Below are 6,455 nucleotides of genomic sequence, written 5' to 3'. Positions count from 1 at the left end.
CTACGCTCAACCTCTACGCAGCCACAAGCTACTGACTCTTGTGCCACGCCAGGCTATCCGTCATCAAACCACACTGCCCTATGTTGTAAAGCAGCACATCGGCCCATCGAGGTACCTTATTCTGGCTTCCAGCAGGTACTGTAGACGTGCGAGCAATTTACCGTTGGGGTCAACCTCAAGTTGGCAGAGTTAAGAGGTTGAGACCTGTATACATCGAGTTTTTCGGGCCTGCGTTACCTCCCTTCACACCAAGCGCACCTCTTGTCACATTCTGTTACTCGAGGTTGATCAGTCTGTTGATGAGTTATCGGTCAGTCGCGGTACCAAAAACGTCTCGTTCTTCAATACTTTATCTCCGTAGGATACACTCTGAGGTGTCAGTTCACAATGGTACGCTGTACTCCCAAAGCAGTTACTGTTATTCCAGAAAGGACGCCCTTAAGTCTTGTGCGTGATTATACTACGAAATTCGGAGAGTTTTCGTCTTACTGAAGCCGTTTTCACTAGTTAGCTTTCAGAAGAGTTAAGTAGTACATAAATTTGCGTGAAACAAGCACTGTTTGCAGGTTGCCGGGAATTTTTCACCCAACTACACCTATTTCTGCGTGTAGTGCACTGGACGCCTGCATATGTGCTTCCTACCGCAATTTGACTCTACCCAACATGTTCGATGGTATAATTTCTACCATGGCTTTATGCCGTCGTGCTCCTGCCATGGCACGCACATGGTCGTACAAGTCTATTATGATGGACAATCTTCTTAGTTCGCGGGTCAAAAATGTCAAGAACTGTCAAAGTGGTAATATCGCAGCTCTTGTGGGCGGTGCCTTCTAATGGGAATCCGGCACTTGAAAATCTTGCGGTAGAAAGGTGTGTTAGTGTCCTCCTTAAGATGGATCAGCTGATAAGGAAGTTTGCTGTGAGAATACCTACTTGGATGGGCTTTTTGCGGCGATTGAGACTGGCTTATATGTGGAGTCAGAGTGACTCATCACGTACGTATGTGATATAAACATGGACAAGATTTCGCGAAAGTAGTTTTGGAATTGAGAATTACATCTGTGGTAACAGCTCAGGTTCCATACTTGTGGGGGGCATCCAGTCGAGAAATGATCCAATCAAATAATCTGAAAGTGACAGGAAACTACAAAACGGAGGGAAAGAAAGTCAAAGGCAATACTCGTATCACGTGACATGCAATTTTAAATTGCATAAAATAGTAGACATAACACAAGGGCTGTGGGGACGAACAAATGAGCGATGAAGGTAATTGATTTGATTGGGGGTCGAGTTAATGGCGGTGGCAAGAATAGCATTGGCCAGTGTGATGGAGCAGAGAAATTCGAAATACGGGTAAGTGGAGATTTGTATGGCAAAATTGTGGCGTACACTGCAACTGGATAGGCTCCCTTGCATTATCGTTGAACGGGAGTCAGCGGTAAACTTATTTGGGCGGGAGGGTTCGTTAATCCATTGGAGTGAACAAGCACCGTAAAAATATCGTTGAATTTATGAGCAAGGCAAACAAAGAACGCAGCGGGGCACCAAGTTAGTTAGTTCTTGGAAGTGTTCGGCGGATAAGAACATCTATTCTTCAGAGCTATTTCGGGCCAGGCGAACAGTCTGGTCACAGTTGCAGCAAAGGGTTTAAGATAGCGAGGGTCGACAACCCAGGATATGAGAAGAATAGATCCGGATGCGCTAAAAGACCAGGTATGATACGAAGTCAAGGCTAGCCTCGGTTGTCCTAGATTAAGTAGTTTGAGCCTATATATTTTCAATCTTCACTTTTCCAATTTTTGGGTTAATATCCTGGCTTGTTTTATTCTCAGTGAAACCCGGATATCGGTCTTGCTAGTTTGGATGTGGTTTTGTTCGACGCACTTCTAGGGCGATTTTGTTGGTTAGGTAAGTTGTGTTTTCTTTTCGCTAGCTGGGGTCTGTAGCGTGATGCGCGCTCTTAGCGGTAAACTCATTGAAAGAAGAGTGTATATTCAATAGAACATTCTTCACAACCGAAAATGGCGAGCGGAGCGTGAAATTTTTGCAATAGCATAGACGATAACTCTAAAAATAGACGGTTTTGGGGGATGCTCATATCCACAAACCCTGCACTGATCTTCGGCAGTATCGGGTATTGTTGGCTGTTATGCAGTATACCCAGCCTACGATTCACATCCACAGGGGTCCGAAACCGGACAAAAAGGAAAAAAACTGAGATCTCACATCGACTTCGTTGTACATCTGCGGCATTCCTTGGCCAACCTAGAAAAATTCCGCTGCTCAAAATATTGCACATCCCGGTCCAACGATAATAATGTGACGTCTTATCGAGGCTGTCCGAGAACCGGGTTATGTCAGTCCAGTGATGGCACGGCATAGCCCAGTCCGATCCGATAGCACACCCGCAAATATTCCAAACCAAATCTTGACTGTACCCCCTCGGCATTCCTTGGCCAACCTAGAAAAATTCCGCTGCTCAAAATATTGCACATCCCGGTCCAACGATAATAATGTGACGTCTTATCGAGGCTGTCCGAGAACCGGGTTATGTCAGTCCAGTGATGGCACGGCATAGCCGTACCCAGTCCGATAGCACACCCGCAACTATTCCCTTCCAAATCTTGACTGTACCCCCTCGCCCACTCGTTCCATTCATACCAAACACAAACAAGCTCCTCACCTGGCCCCACAAGCATCCATGACAAGTTTATTCCAAATGCTGAAGTTGTTAGAATTTCACCATTTCGATGGATTTCTAGTCTGTGCTCCCCATACAATCAGTATTTTTCTTTACAGTTCGCGCTCTTGCTCGTACATCCCCACCATCTCCCCCTTCCAAGGAACTATTTTGCCCGACTGCACAACAGAGAACCAGTGAGTCTATGCAGTTTCACTGTACACACACTGTTACCTCTTGTACACTTTGCCAATCCTTCCATCTCAACATCCCCGCTTACGCTTTTTGTGATGCTGATCATGAGAACAGCAGTTCAAGTCAACGAGGACTAAGCGTGTTTTTGAGTTTTGGTTCAATTTGACCGGCTGGATCACGCTAACTCTGTTGTTTCGCCAGATCTTATGTTCTGGTTCTTCACGTTTCCTGTCATATCTCAGGCAGGAAGCATCTTGTTTCGCCTTCACTCCCTTAATTTTCGCCTGCCACCTTCAATTACTAACGGTCTGACCTTCCTCGATGTTCTCTCCAAAAAAGCATAGTAACTGTGCGTTCCTACCCGTGCCGGTTTGGTGATGACTACGTCTACTTTGGAAAAGGCTTACCTAATATGACGATTTAACTTTTCCCAAAACCCCATGTACACACGATCCCCGACAGTCATGCTTTTATTCCGACTGTAAACTTATGATCATGCCCGACGACATGCCGACCACAATTTTGGGATGAAAATTATTATTAATGATGCAAGATGTTGTTCCAGGGATAAAATTTCCGCATTTCAAAGTTCCTTCTTCGCAATGATCGGTCTTTTTGACGTCTACCTCTTTGTTCTCACTCGATGATGCTTATCATGCTTGAATTTTAGTCCATAAAGAGGGGCGTTTCAACGATGATTCCTATTTAATATGTTAAATTGCAGCACTGAAACTTACGGTGGCGTGGTTGTAAGTTTCATGCCTGCACTGAATTTTAGACGAAATACTGTCATAAGAGAAAATGCTTGGAATTCACTTGCACAGAATTCCGTGTGTCCGTGATTTTTGAAATTAAAACCGATAGTTTATGGACGAAATGAATATAATGCATACATCACTACGCGGCTCTCAATGAGCTAATTGCAGTAGGGCGCCCTTTATACACAAGTCGATGTTCAGCAGCCACATTTCTACTGTGCGTTCAGGAGGTGCAAAACAGTGACAGTTTTTTCTCAATCCACAATTGACCACCAGGTACTCTTGTGAGAGTCTGGCGCACAGGCCAAATAGACTCTTGAAATCCACCCAGCTGCTGGAGGGGTCGTCGGGTCCTCCTTGCGGCAATGTGCGGCTTATGTGCGGTAGTCTAATGGATTGAAGACCTATATCGGTGTGTCACCAAGGTCAAGCCTGCAGGCCGTACACAGCACCCAATTGGCAACACTGCTCCTGCCTACTCTATCGTGAGAGTCCTGGTGACTAACGGAAATTCATTGACCCAATGCCAACTACGCTGAAGTGGTGGAGGCAAGCCAATTCCATCGCTCGGTTTAGCCTCGATCGGCAGGCCTGCTCAGGTGTCTGCATTTTCGATAACCTAAGAACCGGAAAGGAAATGGGGCATCTGAAAGGAAGGCGTCCTTGCGTCGACATTAGAACAGCCGAGCCTGGCATTCGTTTTTTGTGTAGCTTGATCAGTCATACGCAGGAACTGGCTCCGTTTAACTGGATACCATGAGCGATGCAACACATTTGTTTCTTTTATAGGCATCTTTGAACAACTTGAGCTAATAAGCTGAAGCTTGTCCTCGTCTCATGGTGCGAAGCGTCGACCGGTCCATAGTCTCGCGGCCCATGGTATGCATGTGTACTGACCGTTCAGCGGTGCCATCAGCTGCAGGAATCAGGCAAAACCTTCAATATGTTTGGTTGCTGCGCCATATTCATCGCCAATTGGTGGTTTGCGTGAGGGTTAACGACCCACAGTCTAACTTTTGACCAATCATTTGCGAGTAGGGTTCCTTGACCGTAGCGGCACCCAGGTGTCGATGGTATGGTGTGTGGTATGGGGTGTCTTCCTGTTTGATTGATTTATATGTAAGCATTGGTGATATACAAGCTTTCTTACTGTGTGGTATGCACTCTATGGGATCACCAGGGGATAGCCATTCTCCGAAGGCTGGTGTTCACGACAATTTCTGTGGATGGGAAACAGAAACAAAGCTCATGAACCAAAGCCCAGTAAGCAAAGTTGTACATCACCAATACAAATCAACCAAATTGACAGACACCGTATACTACAACTGGGTTTCGGATCATGGCCTATCTTTGCGTTTTCTATCCACAAACCGTTGTGAGCCCATACGTTCGGAGAATCACCGTTCTCTAGTGCTTCCATGGCGTGCTTACTACATGTGCACCTACCTCGAAATTCCGCTTGAGACAATGGTGAACGACGGTCCAACTTGATGTACACCTATTGATCCGTAATAAAACACGCTGAAGGTCATTATCCACCTTGACCATTCGGCTTTTTCTCGGAATAAGAGGTAGAGCCAAAGTGTATGTAAGTCCGGGCCCACCGTTTTTAAGTCGTATCCGTACACAGTGCTTCGTGATTTTAGCTCTGAAGACAATAGAACAAGCAGAAAAGGACCTTCACCGTCGGCTAAATGAACCAGACCTCACTGCTTGTAATTGTCGACTGGAGATACGGCGATGTCGTGTGTGCACGCTATGGACAGGCAGGGGGAGTCGAGAGATAGAGGTCGGGTTCGAACCGCGGATCATCCGGTCAGTAAATTAGCGCTGTAACCACTTGGGCATTCTCGCCCCCATGGTCGACCTGGACGAGGCTCGGTACGTACGGACAATGTTGAACGACTGCTTCAGCTGTTTACTAACTGCAGACTGGTTTATGCAGTACTTACTTCCGAAATAGCCGGTCGTCTGGCCACACCGTGTCCTCCGACATGCCGGCCACAAACTCAAATCGGCCACATTGCCATCAGTTACCGATGGCGCAGACGACATCTTTCTCATTTTCAAAGAAAAGGAAAAGGCGCAGGTGTTTTTTTGATGAACTTACCAACGTCATCCCGTCCTTTGGTGTACACCTTGTACTCACAAAGTGTAAGGTTATGCTGGTGGACATGCAGTCACTGAACATGCCACTTACAATCTAGGGAGAGCATTGGAAATTGTGGAGCATTTTACATATCTCAGAAGTTGTATTAGTTCTGATTATAGTGTGACAGATGGCGTCAATGAACGAATGTGCAACGTTCGGGTCACATTTGCTAATTTCAGGCACCTATGTCGTCAAAGTGGTGTATCCCTGAATCTCAAGGGACGTGTGCATCAAGCTACAGAACGTGCTGTTTTGTTGTATGGCCGAGACTTGGCCTGTTGGAGCAGTGGAACTGTAACGTCTTCAGGTGTTCAACAATCATTGTCTCAAAACCCTATTTCGTGTGGGTTGGTATCGGCGTATCCGTGACGCGTTCAGCTGTAGCACCCTTCCGGTGCCTAGCTACCATGCCACCCGAAGGAAGCACGAGGGCTAGACAGGGGAAGTCGAGTGGTGGAGGTCGGATTTGAACCACGGACCTTCCGGCCAGTAAATTCGCGCTCTAACCACTTGGGCCATCTCGCCCGTGACGAGGCAGTTAGAAATCGAGTTTTCGGTTGTGCAATGAGTACTTCTATTGAAGAACCAGAAACTGTTGGTTGGGACATGAGTTCGTATGTCTAACCATCGTTTGCGGAAGAGAGTGCTGTTTTCCATGCCCATTTTAGAG

Source organism: Opisthorchis viverrini (genome assembly GCF_000715545.1).
Source record: "Opisthorchis viverrini unplaced genomic scaffold opera_v5_283, whole genome shotgun sequence".
Lineage (NCBI taxonomy): Eukaryota > Metazoa > Platyhelminthes > Trematoda > Opisthorchiida > Opisthorchiidae > Opisthorchis > Opisthorchis viverrini.
Note: the sequence above shows the minus strand (reverse complement) of the source record.